At 45.1% G+C, this 24,694-nt stretch overlaps 1 protein-coding gene across 8 annotated transcripts in view; it reads left to right on the forward strand.

Annotated features, from left to right (window-relative positions):
* The window catches only part of pitpnm2 (phosphatidylinositol transfer protein, membrane-associated 2), a 474,817-nt gene that overhangs the window by 190,834 nt on the left and 259,289 nt on the right, over window positions 1–24,694 (forward strand). Inside the window, exon 1 of one of the 8 annotated variants that reach the window (XM_072587644.1) lies at window positions 741–758. The exons of the other annotated variants lie outside the window; for them this stretch is intronic. The gene's annotated coding sequence lies outside the window, so the exon portion shown is untranslated. Of the gene's footprint in view, window positions 1–740; window positions 759–24,694 lie in introns of those variants that run through there. 8 annotated transcript variants of the gene reach the window in all.

Raw genomic sequence — 24,694 nt, forward strand, 5'->3', positions numbered from 1 at the left:
CAAAATGCCAGAATTAGAGGCGTTTATATAACTTGGTAGGTTGTGGAGTTGAAAGAGGTTGCAGACTTAGGAAAGGCTAAGGTCTGGGAAGGATTTGAATACAAGAATGAGGATTTTAATATCAGGATGTTGCTTAATTGGAGTGATAGGGTCTGCTGCAAATTTTGCTATATTTAGATGATTTCCAGTTTGCAGAGGATGGAATGTGTGAAACCAGCCAGGAGTCCCACAGACTGTCTACATTTGTACACACATGACATTGCAATTTTAAATTGTGAGAAAAAACTAGGTTTTGATGAAAGGTTACAAACATGAAAAATAACTGTCTTCCTGTTCCCAGTTGCTGCCTGGCCTGTTGATTATTTCCAATATTAATGGTTTAGTACCAAATGTTAAGGTCTGCAGTATTTCGCTTTTCCAAGTATTGAACGACCTGTTTTAGAAAAATCATTTTATTACAACTTTTGTTTGTAAAGTGAGTATGTAGTAGGTGTTATATGCAGACCAAGGAGCCACTGTTGGTTGTCAGTTTCTTCAATCTTCATTTATGTTGCTGTGAAATTGAGTCATTCTGTCAGTATTATACCAATTACATGTTGTAGCATGCAGACACCCACACATTGTCAAATACATCAAACCACTCTCTGATGCAGTTTCCTTTCTGTTTGGTAGATTTGTATAGTAAGTAGCTAACCATTCAGATGGGAGGTGTTGAATTTAAGCCCTGGTCTGTCCAGAGTTACCTGCTCTTATCCCAGGTAGGTTGATCGTTCTGCAGCCTTTGTTGGGAGATTATTTCTGACGTTTGCTGAGCTCTGCTGGAATGATGCCTGTGCAAGTTCAACAAAGACAGGATCACACTCACCTCAGTTGCTCACTAATATCTTTACTCTGACATTGTGAGTGTCACTGCTGAGGCCGTCATTTGTGACCCATCACTGCTTACCTTTGAGAAAGTGGGGGCCGAGCCATTTCCCTGACTCACTGCACTCCAAATGGTGAGATCAGCTGTCAAAGTAGGCACATTGAGTATTGAATGTGCGGTCTGCAATTGTAGGGCTTCGTCTTTTTTTTCTGTTCTCTTTAGTTCTTTCCTCAGGGTCTTGACCATACAATATAGGAGCAGAAGTAGGCCATTTGGCCCATCAGGTCTGATCCGCCATTCATTGAGACCAAGACTGATCTGATTAGTTCCTTGACTTATCCCCTTAATCCTTAATTCTGTCAATCATTAGAAATTTGTCTGTTTCGACCTTGTACATACATAATGACCTCAGCCTTAAACGCCCTCTGTGGTACTTAGACAGAATCACACTCTGTGAGAGAAAAGAATCCTCCTCATCTCTTTAATTACACTTTACTTTTCAAAAGTCTTTCTCTTTATCAATGCATTTCAGTGAGCTACCTGAGCTATTGTGAAATGACTTTGCATTTTCCAGCATGAAACCGATATTTTGCCTCCACCTGGTCTAAAATGCAATATTCATATTTTTAAATCCCTTCCAACATTTAATTTCATTTACTTTTTCATTTGTTTTTCTCTCTTATATCTGGCTATCTTCTCCTGAAATGTAGAAATGTTACCTCCACTTTTTTTGTGTGTTTGTGTTTTTCACATTCTCACCACTCAGTGACTAAAAAGGTTTCTCCTGAATTATTTACTGGATTTATTTGTGACTGTCTTGTGTCTATGGACTGTAGTTTTAAGTTCTCTCCACACATAGTGTCTTTGCTCTCCTGCCCCCTTGAAATGTAACCTGTTCCAACTTGTGGTGAGAGATGGTGTAGCCTCTTGTTTTGTCACAGCAAAACTCAAACATGGAAATGTGAAGACTGGAAATGCTGGAGAAACCGAGCAGATTTGGCAGTATCTGTGCAGAGAGAAACAGAGAAATTAATAAGTCTGATATATTTCTTACATAAAACTCAGAATTATGAAACAAAAACAGAAATTGCTGGAAAAACTCAGCAGGTTTGGCAGCTTCTGTGGAGAGAGAAGCAGAGTTAGCATTTTGAAACCAATGACTGACCATCAGAAGTGTTAGTAGCTAGGAAACCTGGTACAGAACAACCTCGGTTATCCGAACATCAGTTATCCAAATTTTTGGATGATTCAAACAAGATTCAAGATCCCGTGAAAACGTTATATCAAAGAGGTGCTACCATCACTGATGATACCAACACCACCTCCAGTCCCCGTTAACGAAGTTATCGATGGTTTGTGACTTTTCATGGCGTGGTATGAAGCAGGCAGTAAGGGCATTTTGGGGTTGAGAGAAACAACAGATATATAATAATACTAATAATATTCATTTGGTTGCTGCTGTTGTGAGCAGTTATTGGTGGGTAACGGTCGCCAGGACTACAGCAGTTTATTCACAAGGCAACAGTTGCTGTAACGAAGCCCTCGCTGCTGCTGCCCGCTCGTGCATGCGCACCCTTCTTCCTGCACTCCATCCGCGAGCCCTCCAAACTGCCTGATGGCAGGAAGTGGGTCATTAGTTTCATCTCACACAGCACTGTGGTTGCATGGCACTCTTTGATCACTTTTTGATCTTCACATGACTTAGAGGCCTTGTGTGTGAATCCTGCCTGGTGTTTGCTTTTAGTTTTGTTTCCTGACATTAATTATCCTGATCTGTGTGCAGCATGGACCCCTTTCTTCTGAACCTTTCTCTGTCCTCTATCTCTACCTTTGCACCATAATCTGAACAATCAGTTATCAGCAGGACCCATTTCTGCTCTTCAAAACTGTTTTGGGCACACTGACTGGCACGTGTTCAGGGAGGCGGCAACCAATGGCAATTCCATCAACTTAAAGGAGTACACAGCGTTGGTGATTTGCAACATTAGCAAGTGTATTGACGACGTCACTGTGTCCAAGACCATCACTTCTCACCCCAGCCAGAAGCCATGGATGACAGCAAAGGTGTGTGCCCTGCTGAGCACCCGTGATTCAACCTTCAGAGCAGATTACAAGGCTGCCCTCACAACAACGAGGGCCAACTTGACACAGGCCATCAAAGAGACAAAGCGTGCACACAACGAATACACAGCCACTTTCAGGACAGTGGCAATACGCGGACAATGTGGAAGGGCATCCAGGCCATCACCAACCACATCACCTGATTGTGCTGTTGTTGCCTCCCTCCTGGATGTGTTTAACAACTTTTATGCATGGTTGAGGCACGAAATGATGTGGCAGTGAGAAAGTCCACCCCAGCCCCTCATTAACCAGGTGCTGTGTCTTTCCACGGCCGATGTGAGGAAAACTCCATGCAGAGTCAACCCACGAAAGGCTGCTGGACCAGGTAACATCCCTGGCAGAGTGTTCAGAGGCTGCTCTGACGTACTGGCAGATGTTCTCATGGACATCTTCAACATCTCTCTGAGCTGCGCCATAGTTCCAACATGCTTCAAGGCCGCTACCATCATCCCTGTACCGAATAAGTCTTCAGTATCCTATCTCAACAACTATCGTCCTGTGTGCTTACATCCATAATCATGGTGCTTTGAGAGGCTCGAGATGAGGCATATTAAGATCTTGCTGTCCCCCTCACTGGACACCCTGCAGTTTGAGTATCGTCCCAACCGCTGAACAGCTTATGCCATTTCTGCCATCTAGCCCTCACCCACGTCCGACTACTGTTTATAGACTTCAGTTCTGCATTAAACATAATCATTCCTCAGCATCTGAATGGGAAGCTGGGTGTGTTAGGCCTAAAAACTCCCCTTGTAACTGGATCCCAGACTTCGTGATTCGGAGACCTCGGTCAGTCCGGATTGGGAACAGCATCTCCGACACCATCACACTGAGCATCTCTCTCTCCACCCCCCCCCCCAGGGCTATGTGCGCAGTCCACTGCTGTTCACCCTGCTGACACACGACTGTGCAGCAATACACAGCTTGAATCACATCAAGTTCACTGATGATATGACTGTAGTGGGTCTCATCAGCAGGAACAACGACTCAGCATACAGAGAGGAGGTGCAGTGACGAATGGACTGGTGCAGAGCCAACAACCTGTCTCTGAACATGGACAAGACTAAAGAGATGGTTGTTGATTTTAGGACGGCATGGAGCTACCACTCTCCGCTGGCCATCAATAGCTCTCCCATGGAGATCATGAAGAGCACCAAATCTCTTAGCACAAACTCGGCAGAGAATCTCACCTGGACCCTCAACACCAGCTTCATAGCCTAGACAGCCCAGCAGCGTCTCTACTTTCTGTGCAGGCTGAGGAAGCCCACCTCCCACCATCTGCACCACATTCTACAGAGGGTTCATTGAGAAAACCCTGAGCTGCTGCATCTCTGCCCGGTTCAGAAATTGCACTGTCTCAGATCATAAGACTCTACAACGGATAGTGAGGACAGCTGAGAAGATCATCAGGGTCTCTCTTCCCTCCATTACTGACATTTATACCACATCTGCATCTGAAAGGCTAACAGCATTGTGGAAGATCCCACGTAGCCCTCACTCAAACTCTCTCTCTCTGCCATTTGGCAGAAGATACTGGAGCATTCAGTGTCTCATGGCTAGACTGAGCAACAGTTTCTTCCCCCTGGCCATCAGGCTCCTTAACACAGTATGGTCAGACTCTTTTTCCATCTGAAATGCTTTGCACGACTTCAAATTGCTGCTAGAAAATGTCTATTATGTATCATTTTTCTGTTACATTGTATGTTTTGCACTTCTTATGCGCTTTATCCCATCTGTGATTGTGTAGTTGTGCTGCCCATGTAGCACCCTCAGCCTTGGAGGAACACAGTCTTTTTTTTAACTGTACCAGTTGTATATGGTAGAAATGACAAATAAAAGCTACTCTACTATAATAAGTGTGATAATTCGAAAATGTCACTGGTTTTAAATATCACAGCTATTGTAGTAAAAGGTATGATCAATGGAAACATGAGATAGCATTGTGGCAGACTGAGGGATTCCATTGCTACTTAGTAAATCCCTTGAGGTCTCCCTGTTTGGGTTATGGGGGCTACATCAATTGTCATCAAATAGATCTTTAGAAGGATACATCATATGTTGTTATAAACAAGATCACAGCCGTCCCAGTACAAATTATCACTTATCAACATATTCCCTTTCATTCATTCACCCTCTCAATAAAACTAAAGCTATAATAAAGGTCTTGCAGGAAGATAAGAAGAAAAGGAATTTTCAGGCTGTTCAATTCTCATTACTTCACCTCATTGAAATGGCTGGCTCAGTTCCATAAACAAACCTAATTTCTAATGAGCTGAGATTTCTGTCTTTATTCTCTGCTGTTGGTATGGCTAACTATTAATACCATAATGAAATTATCAACTGCCTTTAGCTAATGCTTTGAGTCTGACAGGACTCTCCTTCAGAATAGTGTTGCTACCAGACCTGCTGAGTTTCTCCAGTGTAATTTGTTTATGCCAGATTTCCTGCATCCACACTATTTTGCCTGTATTCAAATATTAAGAACAGGCCTTTCCAATCTCCACAGCTGTGAAATCAATCGGCACAAATTAGTGTGTTAAACAGACAAGCCGATGTCCCGCTGAGTTGAAAGTGCTGGGTTTCCAGGGCCACAGGCCCTTTAGAAAATCTAAAACTATTGTCAACATTATTAACAAACAAATTACGACACTGAAGCAAAACAATGGAAATATTATTTTCAGTATCATCCTTAGTGAAACACATGGAAATATGATTTGGAGATGCCGGTCTTGGTCTGGGGTGTACAAAGTTAAAAATCGCACAACACCAGGTTATAGTCCAACAGGTTTAATTGGAAGCACACTAGCTTTCGAAGCGCCGCTCCTTCATCAGGTGATTGTGGAGGACACAATTGTAACGCACTGAATTTATAGCAAAAATTTCAGTTACATCACACTGTAAATTTTTGCTATAAATTCTGTGCCTTACAATTGTGTCCTCCACAATCACCTGATGAAGGAACGATGCTCCGAAAGCTAGTGTGTTTCCAATTAAACCTGTTGGACTATAACCTGGGATTGTGTGATTTTTAACCTGGAAATAGTACATTAAAAAAAGCTACCATTCTCATCATGCCGTCCAGCATTAAAGCAGGCTTCATAATTTGCAGAAAGCAGATTTCTTTCTCGTCTTAAAAGAGTATTGGAGTACTTTGGCTGAATTAATAAAAGTATTCATTCTTTGATGGACAGGTTTTTGGGATGAAATGTTGAAAATATCAGAAGCAACAATTTCAAGACAGCTATAATTTTTTGCACAGTTCAGTTCTTCTGAAACAATATTGTTTTCACTTATGTTCGAAAGGAAAATAACATTAAAAAAATTAATGAGAAGGTAAACACTGTTTGGGTTCAAAGCACTCAAATATATAGTGCAACACAAGATCAAAACCTGCAGGAGTGGGAGCAGCAGAAACCCTCAACAAATTTAACAAATGTTGGAAATGCAATTGAGGGCCATAATCTTTGGACTAAGCTATTCACAATATTTAACAATTCAGATGAGGGAACTAAATGTGACATCTGCAAATGTAAGTTAGCAGATGATACAAAGCTGGGTGGAAGAGTGAGCTGAGTGGAGGATACAGAGATACGTCAGTGTGATGTGGACAGGCTGAGTGAGTGGACAAATGCATGGCAGATGCATTATAATGTGGATAAATGAAAGGTTCTCCACTTTGGAAGCAAAAACAGGAAGGCAGATTATGATCTGAGCAACTATACATTGAGAGAGGGAAATGTGCAATGATCAGGTTGTTTGCCTATACCAGTCACTGATGGTAAGCATACAGGTGCAGCAGGCAGTTAAAAAAAAACTGGTGTGTTGGCCCTTATAGCGAGAAGACTTGAGTACAGGAACAGGGATATCTTGCTTCCATTATACAGGGCATTGGCGTGACCACACTGTGGAGTGTTCTGCGCATTCTGGATAGTAGTAACAGGATACGTCAGAGTCAGCATGGATTTATGAAGGGGAAAATCATGCTTGACTAATCTTCTGGAATTTTTTTTGAGGATGTAACTCTGAAGATGGACAAGGGAGATCCAGTAGATGTAGTGTACCTGGACTTTTAGAAAGCTTTTGATAAAGTCCTATATAGGAGGTTAGTGAGCAAAATTAGGGTGCATGTATTGGGGGCAAAGTACTAACTTGGACTGAAAGTTGGTTGGCTGACAGGAAACAAAGAGCAGTTATAAAAGGCTTCATTTCGGAATGGCAGGCAGGTACCAATAGGGTACCGCAGGGATCAGTGCTGGGACCGCAGCTTTTTACAATATATGTTAATGATATAGAAGATGGTATTAGTAATAACATTAGCAAATTTGCTGATGATATCAAGCTGGGTGGCAGGGTGAAATGTGAGGAGGATGTTAGGAGATTACAGGGTGACCTGGACAGGTTAGGTGAGTAGTCAGATGCATGGCAGATGCAGTTTAATGTGGATAAATGTATTGTTATCCACTTTGGTGGCAAGAACAGGAAGGCAGATTACCACCTAAATGGAATCAATTTAGGTAAAGGGGCAGTACAAAGAGATCTGGGTGTTCCAGTCAATGAAGGTAAGCATGCAGGTACAGAAGAAGGCTAATAGCATGCTGGCCTTCATAACAAGAGGGATTGAGTATAGAAGCGAAGAGGTTCTTCTGCAGCTGTACAGGGCCCTGGTGAGACTGTGTGCAGTTCTGGTCTCCAAATTTGAGGAAAGACATTCTGGCTATTGAGGGAGTGCGGCGTAGGTTCACGAGGTCAATTCCTGGAATGGCGGGACTACCTTATGCTGAAAGACTGGAGCGACTGGGCTTGTATACCCTTGAGCTTAGAAGACTGAGAGAGGATCTGATTGAGACATATAAGATTATTAAAAGATTGGACACTCTGGAGGCAGGAAACATGTTTCTGCTGACGGGTGAGTGCCGAACCAGAGGACACAGCTTAAAAATACGGGGTAGACCATTTTAGGACAGATGAGGAGAAATTTCTTCACCCAGAAAGTGGTGGCTGTGTGGAATGCTCTGCCCCAGAGGGCAGTGGAGGCCCAGTCTCTGGATTCATTTAAGCAAGAGTTGGATAGAGCTCTCAAGGATAGTGGAATCAAGGGTTATGGAGATAAGGCAGGAACAGGATACTGATTGAGGATGATTAGCCATGATCATATTGAATGGTGGTGCAGGCTCGAAGGGCAGAATAGCCTACTCCTGCACCTATTGTCTATTATGTTAGCTGGAGTCCAGAGGAATGAGGGGGGTCTCGTAGAAATGTGTAAGCTTCTAACAGGTAAAACGTAGGAAGTATGTTACTGATGATTGGGGAGGCCAGAAGCAGGATCACTGCCTAAGGGTATGGCGATAAAATGTTAGGATTGAGGTGAGGAGAAATTTCTTCACTCAGAGATTAGTGAGTTTACGGAATTAGCTACCACAGAAAACAGTTGAGGCCAAAACATTGTATGATTCAAGAAAGAGATAGCTATAGCACTTGTGATTAAAGGTACCAAAGGACATGGGGAAAAGAAGTAGCAGGTTCTTGAGTAAATGGTGGAGTAGGCTTGAAGGACCAAATAACTTCCTCCTGTTCTTACTTTCTACATGTTTATGACTATAGAGGGCTAAGAAATGAAGATGAAACAAAATTAGATAGCTTGTTTTCATCCAGCAAATGGCCTCCTCCTGTGCCATATATCTACATTTCTACACACAAACCTGTGTGCTTCTTTGGTTTTAGTGATGGCTTTAGTTGGCATGCTTCCCCAGCACTTTCATGAATATTGCCATTATTTTAATGGTTTTGATTTAAAAGAGTACAGACATCATCGAGTCCTTGAATGTTACAGCATGAAAACAGGCTTTTTGGCTTGTTGTGTCCGCACCAGTCATCAAGTACCTAGATTTTCTGACCCCATTTCACAGTACTTGGCCCATAGTTTTATTTGCTGTGGCACTCCAAATGTTGTTCTAAATACTACTTCAATGTTCTGAGGATTTCTGCCCTTAACATCCTTTCAGGAAGTGAATTCCAAATACGCCACCATCCTCCGGATGAAAAAAAGCACTCCTTTAATCCCCTCAACAATCCCTTTTCTCCCCCTTACCTTAAATTTCTGCCCCCAGCTAATCAATCCCCCTACTAAGGGAAAAGTTAATTCCTATCAACTGTATCTAAGCTTCTCATAATCTTGTTGTCCTTAATCAGGGCACCCTCAACTTTCTCTGCTTCAAGGAAAGCCATTTCAGTCTGTGAATTTTAATTTTAATTTTCCATATGTTGACTGAGACTACCATTGTGTTAAAGGTTTGGATGATGAAGCATTTGTTAAACTTTTTCAAGATAACTTTCTTTATCAACATATAAATTCTCCTACTGGAGAAGGAGCAAAACTTGTCTTTCTCTTGGGTACTTAGACAGGGCAAGTGTCTGAAGTGATAACAAGGGAACACTTTGAGTGTAGAAATGGATTAAAAATAGCTACAGGACTGAGAGCGCTAACAAACTCAACCAAAGTTCAACAAAACTTGGTCCAACAAAACAACCGGTCTTTATTAACAAGGAAACTGCATGCAGAGTGGCTGAACTTGGAAAAGAGAGAGAGTTAATTACAGCTCTGAGTCTCTCTTACAAGTTTGCGCTTACAGAGAGAAAATGAGGAATCTTTATACTTAAAACTTATCAGTAGCTATCAATAACTATCACTCGAGGTTAGTCATCCATTAGACTGGTACATGGAATTAATAACACAGATCATAATTCAAAGGTTTATCATATTGCCTTTTCAAAACCTTGTGCCACATGCATCGTCTCATAATCTCATCCTTGAGGGGGCTCAGAGGATATTGTGGAATGTCTTTATTTGGGCTTTGTCACTATCCCAGAATTTATGTGGAGCGAGCCTGATCAAGCTTTGCCAAGGACTGCCAAGGCTAAAGAATTTATGTGGACTCGGCCTACATTAAGTCCTGCTGAGGTTAGCAATGCTTTGACCTTTTGTTATATTCATAACTTGTGTCAGGCAGCTCTGGGGTCTTCCAAAGGACAGTCAAACTGTATGTTATAACCAAGCGTTAGCCAGTTTTCCCATCATGCAACTATCTGTTTCACACAATTCTACATGGATTAAGTGATCATAATTTGATTTGTTTTAAAATAGTTATGGAAAAGGATCAGCCTTCTGTAAAAATTAAAGGCTTAATGGAATAAGGCAAATTTTGATATTGTGAGACAAGAACTTTCAAAAATTGAGTAGACTGTTCGCAGGTAAAGAGATGTTTGATAAGTGAGAGGCTTTCAAACGTGTGATGATGAGAGCTTAGAGTCATTTTGTTCCTGATGGTATGAAAAGTAAGACTGAGGATTAGAGAACAATGGATGAATAAAAAATATTGAGGTTTTCGTCAAAATAAAAAAGAATCAAATATTAGTTACAGACAACGGGGTTCAAATGAATTTCTTGAACAGGTGTTCTGAGGAATGATCACCGGATCTGAAATATTAACTCAGATTGTATGCCAGGGATGATGCCAGACCTGCTGAGCTTTTTGAACAATTTCTGTTTTTGTTTCTAATTTACATCATCGACAGTTTTTTTAGTTTTTATGAAGTGTGTAAGGGCATTCTTAAGAGGGAGATCAGGAAGGCAGAAAGAGATAGCCTTGGCTAATAAGGTTAAGCCTTATTCTGCCTCATTCTGCCTGATGTGCTGATGCTATCAGACGTGAGTTGGGAAGGATGGGCTGGGAGCAATTGTTCCATGGAAAAGGCACTATAGACATGTGGAGACTGTTTAAGGAACAGTTGTTGCGAGTGATGCATAAATGTGTTCCTCTGAGACAGGCAAGAAGGGGTAAGATAAAGGAACCTTGGATGACGAGAGTGGAGGAGCTTCTTGTCAAAAGAAAGAAGGCAACTTACATAAGGTGGAGGAAGCAAGGGTCTTGCTCAGCTCTACAGGATTACAGGCAGGTGAGGAAGAAGCTCAAAAATGGTCTGAGGAGAGCCAGGAGGGAGCACGAGAAAGGCTTGGCAGGAAGGATTAGGGAGAATCCAAAGGCATTTTACATGTATGTGAGGAATAAGATAATGATCAAAGAAAGAGTAGGGCCGATCAGGGATAGCATAGGGAACTTGTGTATAGAGTCTGAGGAGATAGGGGAAATCCGAAATGAGTTTTTTGCTTCTGTCTTTACTAAAGAAAAGGACCTTGTAGTGAATGAAACCATTGAGGAGCAGGTAAGCATGCTGGAACGGATAGAGATTGAGGAAGCTGATGTGCTGAAAATTTTGACAAACATTAAGATTGACAAGTCGCCAGGGCCAGTCCAGATTTGTCTTTGGCTGCTTTGGGAAGCGAGAAATGAGATTACTTCACCGCTTGTGAAGATCTGTTCATCCTCGCTCTCCACCGGAGTCGTACCTGAGGACTGGAGGGAGGCAAATATAATTCCTCTCTAAGAAAGGAAATAGGGAAATCCCTGGCAACTACAGACCAGTCAGTCTCACATCTGTCATCTGCAAGGTGTTAGAAAAGATTCTGAAGGATAGGATTTATGACCATCTGGAAGAGCATGGCTTGATTAAATGCAGTCAGCACGGCTTTGTGAGGGGCAGGTCATGCCTCACAAATCTTACTGAGTTCTTTGAGGATATTATTAGACAAGTTGATGAGGGTCAAGCTGTGGATGTGGTGTATATGGACTTCAGCAAGGCATTTGATAAGGTTCCCCATGGCAGGCTCATTCAGAAGGTCAGGAGGAATGTGATACAGGGAAATTTAGCTGTCTGGATACAGAATTGGCTGGTTGACAGAAGACAGCGAGTGGTAGTGGAAGGAAAGTATTCTGTCTGGAAGTCAGTGGTGAGTGGTGTTCCACAGAGCTCTGTTCTTGGGCCTCTACTCTTTGTAATTTTTATTAATGACTTGGATGAGGAGATTGAAGGATGGGTTAGCAAGTTTGCAGACGACACAAAGGCTGGAGGTGTTGTTGACAGTTTAGAGGACTGTTGTAGGCTGCAGCCTGACATTGACAGGATGCAGAGATGGGCTGAGAGGTGGCAGATGGAGTTCAACCTGGATAAATGCGAGGTGATGCATTTTGGAAGGTCGAACTTGAAAGTGGAGGAATAGTGGGATCTTGGTGTGCAGGTAGATAGATCCCTTAAAATTGCTATCCAAGTGGACAGGGTTGTTTAGAAAGCATATGGTGTTTTGGCTTTCATTAACAGGGGGAATTGAGTTTAAGAGCCATGAGATCTTGTTGAGCTCGATAAAACTTTTTTTGGAATACTGTGTCCAGTTCTGGTCGCCTTATTATAGGAAAGATGTGGATGCTTTGGAGAGGGTTCAGAGGAGGTTTACCAGGATGCTGCCTGGAATGGAGGGCTTATCTTACAAAGAGAGGTTGACTGAGCTCGGACATTTTCATTGGAAAAAAGAAGGGAGAGAGGGGACCTAATTGAGGTGTACAAGATAATGAGAGGCATAGATAGAGTTGATAGCCAGAAACCTTTTCCCAGGGCAGAAATTGTTAACACAAGGGGTCATAGTTTTAAGCTGTTTGGCGGAAAGTATAGAGGGGATGTCAGAGGCGGGTTCTTTAAGCCGAGAGTTGTGAGAGCATGGAATGAGTTGCCAGCAGCAGTTGTGGAAGCGAGGTCATTGGGGATATTGAAGAGACTGCTGGACATGCATATGGTCACAGAAATTTGAAGGTTTGTACATTAGGTTTACCTTACGTGAGGATCAATGGTCGGCACAACATCGTGGGCTGAAGGGCCTGTCCTGTGCTATACTGTTCTATGTTCTATGTTCTATTCCTGATGAGGGGCTCTGGCCCGAAACATCGATCTTTTTTTTCCTGCTCCTCGGATGCTGCCTGACCTGCTGTGCTTTTCCAGCAACACACTCAACTAATAAGGTTAAGGATAATCCAAAGACATTCTGCAAGTACATTAAGAGCAAGAGAGAAACTAGAAAGAGAGTAGGGCCTCTTAAACATCATAGAAGTTGTCTTTGCATTGAACCTCAGGAGATGGGAAAGGTAATAAATGAAGACATGGAGGCTGGACAATTCATGGAAACAAATATTGATGTTTTGAAAACAGTTCAAATTACAGAAGAGAAAGTACTAGGGGTCTTAGAAAATATAAAGGTGGATAAATCTCCAGGACCTGATCTAGTGTATCCTAGGATTCTGTGCGAAATTAGGGAGGAGATTGTGGGGCCTGGTGCAGAGATATTTGTATCATCTATAACTGCAAGTGAGGTGGCGGATGACTGGACAGTGACTAATGTTGTGCCTTTGTTTAAGAAGGGATATAAGGAGGAGCCTGGGAACTACAGAGTTGTGAGTCTGACTTTGGTGGTGGCTAAGTTGTTGGACGTGGCTCTGAAAGATAGCATTTATATGCATTTGGAGAGGCAAGGAATGATTAGGGATGGTCAGTATGGTTTTGTGTGAGGGAAATAACGTCTCACAAACTTGATTTCTTTGAGGAAATAACCAAGATTATGGAGGACAGCAGGAAGATAAACATTGTTTACTTGTACTTTAGTAAAGCCTTTGACAAGGTTCCACGTGGTAGATTAATTAGAAAAGTTGGATTACATGAGATTCTGGGTGAGCTTGCCAATTGGATACAAAATTGGCTTAATGACGGTAGATAGTGATGATGGAGGGTTGTTTTTCAGGCTGGAGACGTGTGACTAGCTGTGTTCCACAGGGACTTGTTCTGGTATTGTTTTGTTTGTCACTTGTATAAATGATTTAGAGACAATATAGAAGTCATGGTTAGTAATTTTGCATGTGACACCAAAATTGGTGGTATAGTGCGCAGGACTTGTACAATTAACAGTAGGGCCTTGGGAGTGTTGTAGAACAGAGAGACCTAGATTTCAGATACATAATGTGTTGGGTAGGCTAGAGTCATTAAGGTGGACAAATCCCCAGGACCAGTTGGGAACTATCCCAGGTTGCTGGGGGAGGTGAGAGAGGAAAGAGCTGGGGCCCTGACATATCTTTGTAGCTTCCTTAAACATAGTGAGATGCCAGAAGCCTGGAGGGTTGCTCATGTCCTTCCCTCTGTACAGGAAGGGTAGTAGGGATATTCCGGGTAACTACAGACCAGTGAGCCTGACGTCAGTGGTGGGAAAGTTGCTGGCGAGGGAAAAGTTGAGGGAAAAAATTTATTTATATTTGGAAAAGAATGGGCTTATCAGTTATAGGCAACATGGTTTTGTGTGGGGGAGATCGTGCCTTACCAACTTAATAGAGTTCTTTGAGGAAGTGACCAAGTTGTTTGATGAAGGAAGGATTGTAGATGTCATATACGTGGACTTTAGTAAGGTTCCCCATGGTAAACTAATGGAGAAAGTGAAGTCACATGGTGTGCAGGGTATTCTAGCTAGGTGGATAAAGAACTGATTGAGCAACAGGAGACAGAGAGTAGTAGTTGAAGGGAGTTTCTCGAAATGGAGAAAGTGACTAGTGGTGTTCCATAGAGATCAGTGCTAGGGCCACTGTTGTTTGTGATATACATAAATGATCTGGAAGAGGGCACTGTTGGTATGATCAGCAAGTTTACAGATGACACGAAGTTTGGTGGAGTAGCAGAAAGCATAGGGGACTGTCAGAGAATACAGGACGATGTAGGTAGACTGGAGAGTTGGGCAGAAAAGTGGCAGATGGAGTTCAGTCCAGGCAAATGTGAGGTGATGCATTTTGGGAACTCTAATTCTAGAGCAAATTATACAGTAAACGGAGGAGCCTTAGGAAAAGTTGATGGGCAGAGAGATCTGGGAGTGCCAGGTCCATTGTACCCTGAAGGTTGCTGCACAGGTGGATAGATAGAAGGTATATGGTATGCTTGCCTTCATCGGACAGGGTATTGAGTATAAGAGCTGGCATGTCCTGTTAAAATTGTACATGACGTTGGTTCGGTTGCATTTAGAATAATATGGTAAAAACAATAACTGCAGATGCTGGAAACCAACTTCTGGATTAGTGGTGCTGGAAGAGCTCAGCAGTTCAGGCAGCATCCAACGAGCAGCGAAATCGACGTTTCGGGCAAAAGCCACAGTCCTGGTTACCACATTACCAAAAGGATGTGGATGCTTTGGAGAGGGTGCAGGATGTTTCCTTGTATGGAAGGTGCTAGCTGTGAAGAAAGGTTGAGTAGGTTAGGTTTATTTTCATTAGAAAAAAGGAGATGGGGGGGGGACCTGATTGAGGTTTACAAAATCATGAAGGGTATAGACAGGGTGGACAGACATCAGCTTTTTCCCAGGGTGAAGGATTCAACAACGAGAGGTCACGCTTTCACGGTGAAAGGTGGAAAGTTTAAGGGGGATACATGCGGCAAGTACTTTACAGAGAGTGTGGTGGGTGTCTGTAATGCGTTACCAGCAGAGGTAGATTTAGATTTAAATTAGATTACTTACAGTGTGGAAACAGGCCCTTCGGCCCAACAAGTCCACACTGACCCGCCAAAGCGTATACCACCCAGACCCATACTCCTACATTTATCCCTTCACCTAACACTACGGGCAATTTAGCATGGCCAATTCACCTAGCCTGCACATTTTTTTGGATTGTGGGAGGAAATCGGAGCACCCGGAGGAAACCCACGCAGACACGGGGAGAATGTGCAAACTCCACACAGAGGGAATTGAACCCATGTCACTGGTGCTGTGAGGCAGCAGTGCTAACCACTGTGCCACCGTGCCAGGTAGTAGAGGCAGGCATGGTAGATTCATTTAAGATGCGTCTGGACAGAGGAATACAGATGCTTAGGAATTGGGCGACAGGTTTAGACATTAGATTTGGATCGGCTCAGGCTTGGAGGCCCGAAAGGCCTGTTCCTGGGCTGTAAATTTTCTTTGTTCTTTGAGAGAAGTAATTCCTCCTCATCTGTTTTAAATCTGCTAATCCTTATCCTAAAATTATGCCCCTGCCCCCATGAGGAAACACCCTCTCTACATGTACTTTGTCAATCTCCTTTGGCATCTTATATGCTCAATTAGATCTCCTTTCATTCTTCTAACTCAAGACAGCATAGGTCTAAACTGCTCCATCTCTCTTGAGCTGAGGGTTTATCTCCCTCACTTCTAGAATCAATCTAGTGAACTCCTTTGAACTGCTTCCAATTCAACTGCATCACTGCTCAGGTAATGAGACGAAAATTGTACGCAGTACTCCAGGTGCCTTGTACAGTTGAAGTAACAACTGTAGTTGAGCTTGAGGAAATTGTTGAATGGTGGAATAGACTTTAATTTGGTCATTTATGGGATGTGAGCATTGCTGCCCAGCTAGCATTTAATGCCTGTTCCAAGTTGACCTTGAGAAGATAGGGGGGTGAGCTGCCTTCTTGAACCATTGAAACCCACCTACTGTGGGTAGACCTCCAACGCCCTTAGGGAGGGAATTCCAGGATTTTGATCCAGTGACAATAAAGGACCTGCGATATATTTCTAAGTCATAGAATCATAGAGAGGTACAGAACAGAAAGTGGAGTTGCAGGTAGATAGGATCATGAAGAAGGCGTTTGGTATGCTTTCTTTTATTGATTAGAGCACTAAGTATAGGAGTTGGGAGTTCATGTTGCGGCTGTACAACTCATCCATGCCAACCAAATATTGTAAATTAATCTCGTCCCTTTTGCCAGCATTTGGCCCATATCCCTCAAAACCCTTTCCATTCATATACCCATCCAGGTGCCTTTTAATGCTGTAATTGTATTAGCCTCCACCACTTCCTCTGGCAGCTCATTCCATACACGCACTACTCTCTGTGTGAAAAAGCTGCCCTTAAGCCTCTTTTTATATCTTTCCCCTCTTGCCCTAAATCTATGCCCTCTACTTCTGGACTCCCCCACCCCAGGGAAAATACTTTGTCTATTTTTCCTATCCATGCCCCTCATGATTTTATAAACCTGATTAAAGTCACCCTTCAGCCTCAGACACTCCAGGGAAAACAGCCCCAGCCTAATGAGCCTCTTCCTATAGCTCAAACCCTTTAACCTAGACAACATCCTTATAAATCTTTTCTGAACCCTTTCAAGTTTCACAACATCCTTCCGATAGAAAGGAGACCAGAATTGCGCACAATATTCCAAAAGAGGTTGAACTAATGTCCTGTGCAGCTGCAACATGACCTCCCAACTCCTATACTCAGTGCTCTGACCAATAAAGGAAAGCATACCAAACACCGCCTTCACTATCCTATCTATCTGCGACTCCACTTTCAAGGAACTATGAACCTGCACTCCAAGGTCTCTCTGTTCAGCAACACTCCCTAGGACCTTATCATGAAGTGTATAAGTCCTGCTCTCATTTACTATTCCAAAATGCAGCATCTCACATTTATCTGAATTAAACTCCACCTGCCACTCCTCAGCCCATTGGCTCATCTGATCAAGATCCCGTTGTACTTTGAGGTAATCTTCTTCACTATCCACGCCACCTTCAATTTTGATGTCATCTGCAAATTTACTAAGTATACCTCCTATGTTCACATCTAAATTATTGATAGAAATGTCAAAAAGCAGTGGACCCTGCACTGATCCTTGTGGCCTGGATGGTGTGTGGCTTGGTGGGGAACTTGCAGGAGGTGTTCCCATATATCTGCTGCTCTTGTCCTTCTAGATGGAAGTGGTCATGGGTTTGGGCAGTAATGTCTTAGGATCTTTGGTGAATTTCTGCAATGGATCTTGTCGATAGTACATGCTGCTGCTACTGAGCATTGGTGGTGGAGGGAGTGGATGTTTGTGGATATAGTGCTAATCAAGCGGACTGCTTTGTCCTGGACAGTGTCAAATTTCTTGGGTGTTATTGGAGGTGCAGCCAGCCAGGCAAGTGCAGAGTATTTTCTTTCCCACTCCTGACTTGTGCCTTGTCAATGATGGACCGGCTTTGGGGAGTCAGGAGGGGATGGCTCAATAACTACTCCTACTAATTCTTAAGTTCTTCTGAAACTTTATTTTTTTAAATTTACGTGTTGAATATCTAAAAAACTGGAAGGACTATAGTCATAGAGGATTCAATTGTAAGGGGCAGAGATAGACATTTCTGTGGTCGAAAACGAGACTCCCGAATGGTATGTTGCCTCCCAAGTGCCTGGATCAGTGATGTCTCGAATTGATTGCAGAAAATTCTCAAGGAGGGTGAATAGCCAGTTATCGTGGTGCATGTTGGCACCAATAATATTGGTAAAAAAACAGAATGAAGTCCTACACGAAGAATTTATGGAGTTAGGAACCAAGTTTAAAATGTAGGACCTCAGAAATAGTAGTACTCAGGATTGTTCCCAGTGCCACATGCTAGTCAGAGTAGGAATGATGGACTATTCATGATTGAGAGATGATGCAGGAGGGAAGGGTTCAGATTTTTGGGACATTGGGACCGGTTCTGGGGGAGGTCGGACACTATTACAAATGTTATCAGTTTACATCTGGGCTGGTCTGGAACCAATGTCCATGCAGTCCTTTTGCTAATGCTGTTGGGGAGGGTTTAAACTAATATGGCAGGGGGATGGGAACCAAATGAGGAGGTTGGTGGACAGGAAGGATGTAGTAACTAAAGCCGAGAAGGAACTAGATAATTAAGTCAGGGTAATAAAAGGGAAGAGTAGGCAGGAAGCGGAGGATGAATGCAGAGGGACTGGTGGTTTGAGGTGCATTTGTTTTAATGCAAGATGTGTAGTAGGTAAGACAGATGAGCTCAAGGGTTGGATTAGAACCTGGGAAGTATGATGTTATTGCTACTACTAAGACTTTGTTGGGGGAAGAGCACGTTTGGCAACTAAATATCCCAGGATATCGATGCTTCAGGCTGGATAGAGAGGGAGATAAATCGAGGGGAGGAGTTGCATTATTGGTCAGGGAGGATATCACTGCCATGTTGAAGGAGGGTACTATGGAGGACTCAAGCAGTGAGGCAATATGGGCAAAGCTCTGAAATAGAAAGGTAAGAATGTTGGGATTGTATTACTGGCCTCCCAACAGCGAGCATGAGATGTGCAAATATGAAGAGAGAACATAGAAAGATGTAGAAGCAAAAAGCAAGAAGCAACACTGACTGGGATTCGCTAAGTGTTAAAGGTCAGGATGGAGCAGAATTTGTACGAAACATCCAGGAGGGTTTTCCAGAGGAGTATGTAAGTAGTCCCACTCGGGAAGGGGCCATACTGGACCTGGTGTTGGGGAATGAGCCCGGCCAGTGATTGAAGTTTCAGTCGGGGATTACTTCGGGAATAGTGATCACAATTCCATAACTTGTAGAATACTCATGAACAAAGATGAGAGTGGTCCTAAAGAAAGAGTGCTAAATTGGGGGAAGGCCAATTAAACCAAAATTTGGCAGGAGCTGAAGAATGTGGATTGGGAGCAGCTGTTTGAAGGGATATTCGATTTTTAAAGAGAGATTGATTTGAGTTCAGGAGAGATATGTTCCTGTGAAAATGAGGGATAGAAATGGCAAGACCAAGACAGTGGGAACTATGGATGACAGGTGAAATTATGAGACTAGCTAAGTGGAAAAAGGATGCGTACATAAGGTCTAGGAGACTGAAGACAGATGAAGCTTTGGAAGAATATCGGAAATGTAGGACCAATCTGAAACAAGAAATCAAGAGGGCTAAAAGAGGTCATGAGATATCCTTAGTGAGCAGGGTTAAGGAAAACCCAAAAGCTTTTTATTCATATACAAGGAGCAAGAGAGTAACTAGGGAAATAGTTGGTTCACTCAAGGACAAAGGAAGGAAGATATGCGTGAAGTTAGAGAAAATGGTGAGATTCTTAATGAGTACTTTACATCAGTATTCACCGAGGAGAGAGACATGGCGGATATTTGATTATTCTAAGGCAAGTCGGCGTAAGGAGGGAGGAGGTCTTCTGTATTCTAAAAGGCATTAAGGTGGACAGCTCCCCAGGTCCGGATGGGATCTATCCCAGGTTATTGAGGGAAGCGAGAGAGGAAATAGCTGGGGCCTTAACAGATACGGGCGGCACGGTGGCACACTGGTTAGCACTGCTGCCTCACAGCGCCACAGACCCAGGTTCAGTTCCCGACTCAGGTGACTGACTAACTGTGTGGAGTTTGCACATTCTCCCCGTGTCTGCGTGGGTTTCCTCCGGGTGCTCTGGTTTCCTCCCACAGCCCAAAGATGTGCAGGTCAGGTGAATTGGCCATGCTAAATTGCCCATAGTGTGAGGTAAAGGGGTAAATGTTGGGGAATGGGTGGGTTGCGCTTCAGCGGGTCGGTGTGCACTTGTTGGGCCGAAAGGCCTGTTTCACACTGTAAGTAATCTAATCGAATATCTTTGCATCATTCTTGAACATGGGTGAGGTCCTGGAGGACTGGAGACTTGCTAATGTCCTCTTGTTTAAGATGGGTAGCAGGGATAATCCAGGTAGTTATAGACCTGACATCAGTGGTTGGGAAGCTACTGGAGAAGATACTAAGTGAGAAGACATATACCCATTTGGAACAAAATGGGCTTGTCAATGATAGGCTGCATGGTTTTGTACAGGGACGGTCATGTCTTACTAACCTAATAGAACTCTTTGAAGAGATGATAAAGTTGATTGATGAGGGAAGGGCTGTAGATGTCATACACATGGACTTTAGTCAGGCATTTGATAAGGTTCCCCATGGTAAGCTGATGAAGAAGGTGATGTTGTATGGGGTCCATGGTAGGAGAAAGTGAGGACTGCAGATGCTGGAGACCAGAGTTGAAAAATGTGCTGGAAAAACACAGCAGGCCAGGCAGCATCTGAGGAGCAGGAGAATCGACGTTTCGGGCACAAGCCCTTCCTCAGGAATGAGGCTGGTGTGCCAGGCGGGCTGAGATAAAAGGTAAGCGGTAGGGAATTTGGGGGAGGGGTACTGGGAATATGGTAGGTGGAAGGAGGTGAGGGTGAGGTTGATAGGCCAGAGAGGGGATGGGGGCGGGGGCGGAGAAGATTGCAGGTCAAGAGGGCGGTGCTGAATCCGGGGGTTGGGACTGAGATGAGGTGGGGGGAGGGGAAATGAGGAAGCTGGAGAAATCTACATTCATTCCGTATGGTTGGAGGGTTCCTAGGCGGAAGATGAGGCGATATTCCTCCAGGCATCGTGTGGTCAGGCTCTGGCGATGGGGGAGGCCAAGGACCTGCATGTCCTTGGCAGAGTGGGAGGGGGAGTTAAAGTGTTCAGCCACAGGACTGTTGGGTTGGTTGGTGCGGGTGTCCCAAAGGTGTTCCCTGAAACATTCCGCAAGTAGGCAGCCTGTCTCCCCAGTGTAGAGGAGACCACATCGGGTGCAGCGGATGCAGTGAATGATGTGTGTGGAGGTGCAGGCGAATTTGCGACGGATATAGAAGGATCCATTGGGGTCTTGGAGGGAGGTGAGGGGGGAGGTGTGGGCGCAAGTTTTGCACTTGCGGTTGCAGGGGAAGGTGCAACCTCCGCAGCTATACTGTCACCGACCCCCACCTTTTCCTCTGCTACATTGATGACTGTATTGGCCACACCTCATGCTCCCACAAGGAGATTGAACAGTTCATCCACTTTACTAACACTTTCCACCCCGACCTCAAATTTACCTGGACTGTCTCAGAGGTTGGGTTGGTGGGGGGTGTGGACCTGATGAGGGAGTCACGGAAGGAGTGGTCTCTCCGGGATGCTGATAGGGGTGGGGAGGGAAATATATCCCTGTTTGGAGATGGCGGAAATGACGGAGGATGATACGATGTATCTGGAAGTTGGTGGGGTGGAAGGTGAGGACCAGTAGGGTTCTGACGATGCAGTGGAGAGCATCGTCAACCAGGTTGGAGGGGAAATTGTGGTCTTTGAAGAAGGAGGCCATTTGGGTTGTTCGGTACTGGAATTGGTCCTCCTGGGAGCAGATGCGGTGGAGACGAAGGAATTGGGAATATGGGATGGCGTTTTTACAGGGGGCAGGATGGGAGGAGGTGTAATCTAGGTAGCTGTGGGAGTCGGTTGGTTTGTAATAAATGTCTGTGTTGAGTCGGTCGCCCGAGATAGAAATGGAAAGGTCTAGAAAGGGGAGGGAGGAGTCTGAGATGGTCCAGGTAAATTTGAGGTCGGGGTGGAAGGTGTTAGTAAAGTGGATGAACTGTTCAACCTCCTCATGGGAGCACGAGGTGTGGCCAATACAGTCATCAGTGTAGCAGAGGAAAAGGTGGGGGGTGGTGCCAGTGTAGCTGCGGAAGATGGACTGTTCCACATATCCAACGAAGAAGCAGGCATAGCTGGGGCCCATGTGGGTGCGCATGGCTACTCCTTTGGTTGGAGGAAGTGGGAGGATTGGAAAGAGAAGTTGTTCAGAGTGAGGACCAGTTCAGTCAGTTGAAGGAGGGGGTCAGTGGAAGGGTACTGGTTGGGTTGGCGGGAGAGGAAGAAGCGGAGGGCTTGGAGGCCTTTGTGATGGGGGATGGAGGTGTACAGTGACTGGATGTCCATCGTGAGGATGAGGCGTTGGGGGCCAGGGAAGCGAAAATCATGGAGGAAGTGGAGGGTGTGGGTGGTGTCCCAAACGTAGGTTGGGAGTTCTTAGACTAAGGGGTCAGGACAGTGTCGAGGTATGCAGAGATGAGTTCGGTGGGGCAGGAGCAGGCTGAGACAATGGGTCGGCCGGGGCAGTCAGGTTTGTGGATTTTGGGCAGGAGGTAGAAACGGGTGGTGTGCGATTTTGGGACTGAGGTTGGAGGCGGTGGATGGGAGATCCCCTGAGGTGATGAGGTTATGGATGGTCTGGGAGATAATGGTTTGGTGGTGGGAAGTGGGGTCATGGTCAAGGGGGCAGTAGGAGGAGGTGTCCGCGAGTTGGCGTCTAGCTTCAGTGGTGTAAAGGTCGGTGCGCCAAACTACTACCGTGCCTCCTTTTGTCTGCTGGTTTGATGGTGAGGTTGGGGTTGGAGCAGAGGGAGTGAGGGCTGCGCGTTGTGAGTGTGAGAGAAGGGTGGACAGGTTGAGGTGGTCAATGTCACGGCGGCAGTTGGATATGAAGAGATCGAGGCCGGGTAAGGCGGTTGGATATACTCCTACATCCCACACCGCATGTCGATCTCTGCCCCCACGACCAACTCTGCCCCCATGCCTAACTCCGTCCCCACTCCCAGTTCCAGCCCCACACCAGGTCCAAGCTCCCAGCCCTACTGTATTTTCACCATCCATCCAGACCTCCCCCTCTCTGAGGATGAACGATCAGTCCTCAGCAGAGGCCTCACCTTCATCCCCCTACGCTCCCGGATCAATGAGTTCTACACGCGGCGAGACATTGAGCATTATTTCCGCTGCCTTCGCCTCTGCACCTAGTTCTCCAACCAGGACTCTCGCCCACCCTCTGACAACCCCTTCTCCTGCCTCCAACATACCCCATCCACCTGGACACCCCATGCTGGCCTCTGACCCGCCCTCGATCTCTTCATATCCAACTGCCGCCGTGACATTGACCACCTCAACCTGTCCACCCCTCTCACCCACTCCAACCTCTCGCCCTCGCAACGTCCACCCCTCCACTCCCTCTGCTCCAACCCAACCTCACCATCAAACCAGCAGACAAAGGATGCGCAGTGGTAGTTTGGCGCACCGATCTTTACACCACTGAAGCTAGATGCCAACTCGCGGACACCTCCTCCTATTGCCCCCTTGACCATGACCCCACTTCCCACCACCAAACCATCATCTCCCAGACCATCCACAATCTCATCATCTCAGGGGATCTCCCATCCACCGCCTCCAACCTCATAGTCCCACAACCCCCCCACCGCCCGTTTCTACCTCCTGCCCAAAATCCACAAACCTGACTGCCCCGGCCGATCCATTGTCTCAGCCTGTTCCTGTCCCACCGAACTCATCTCTGCATACCTCGACGCTGTTCTGTTCCCCTTAGTCCAAGAACTCCCCACCTACGTTCGGGACACCACACACACCCTCCACCTCCTCCATGATTTTCGCTTCCCTGGCCCCCAACGCCTTATCTTCACGATGGACATCCAGTCCCTATACACTTACATCCTCCATCACAAAGGCCTCAAAGCCCTCCACTTCTTCCTTTCTCGCTGAACCAACCAGTACCCTTCCACTGACACCCTCCTTCAACTGACTGAACTGGTCCTCACCCTGAACAACTTCTCTTTCCAATCCTCCCACTTCCTCCAAACGAAACGAGTAGCCATGGGCACCCACATGGGCCCCAGCTATGCCTGCCTCTTCGTCGGATATGTGGAACAGTCCATCTTCCGCAGCTGCACTGTCACCAACCCCCACCTTTTCCTCTGCTACATCAATGATTATATTGGCGCTACCTCGTGCTCTCAAGAGGATGTTGAACAGTTCATCCACTTTACTAACACCTTCCATCCCGACCTCAAAATTACCTGGACCATCTCAGACTCCTCCCTCCCCTTCCTAGACCTCTCCATTTCTATCTCGGGCAACCGACTCAACGCAGATATTTACTACAAACCGACCGACTCCCACAGCTGCCTAGATTACACCTCCTCCCACCCTGCCCCATGTAAAAATGCCATCCCATATTCCCAATTCCTCCGCCTCCGCCGCATCTGCTCCCAGGAGGACCAGTTTCACTACCGAACAACTCAAGTGGCCTCCTTCTTCAAAGACCACAATGTCCCCTCCGACGTGATCGACGATGCTCTCCACCGCATCTCCTCCACTTGCCCCAACTCCGCCCTTGAACCCCGCCCCTCCAATCGCCACC

The sequence above is a fragment of the Chiloscyllium punctatum genome, chromosome 17, assembly GCF_047496795.1.
Source record: "Chiloscyllium punctatum isolate Juve2018m chromosome 17, sChiPun1.3, whole genome shotgun sequence".
NCBI classification, from domain to species: Eukaryota; Metazoa; Chordata; class Chondrichthyes; order Orectolobiformes; family Hemiscylliidae; genus Chiloscyllium; species Chiloscyllium punctatum.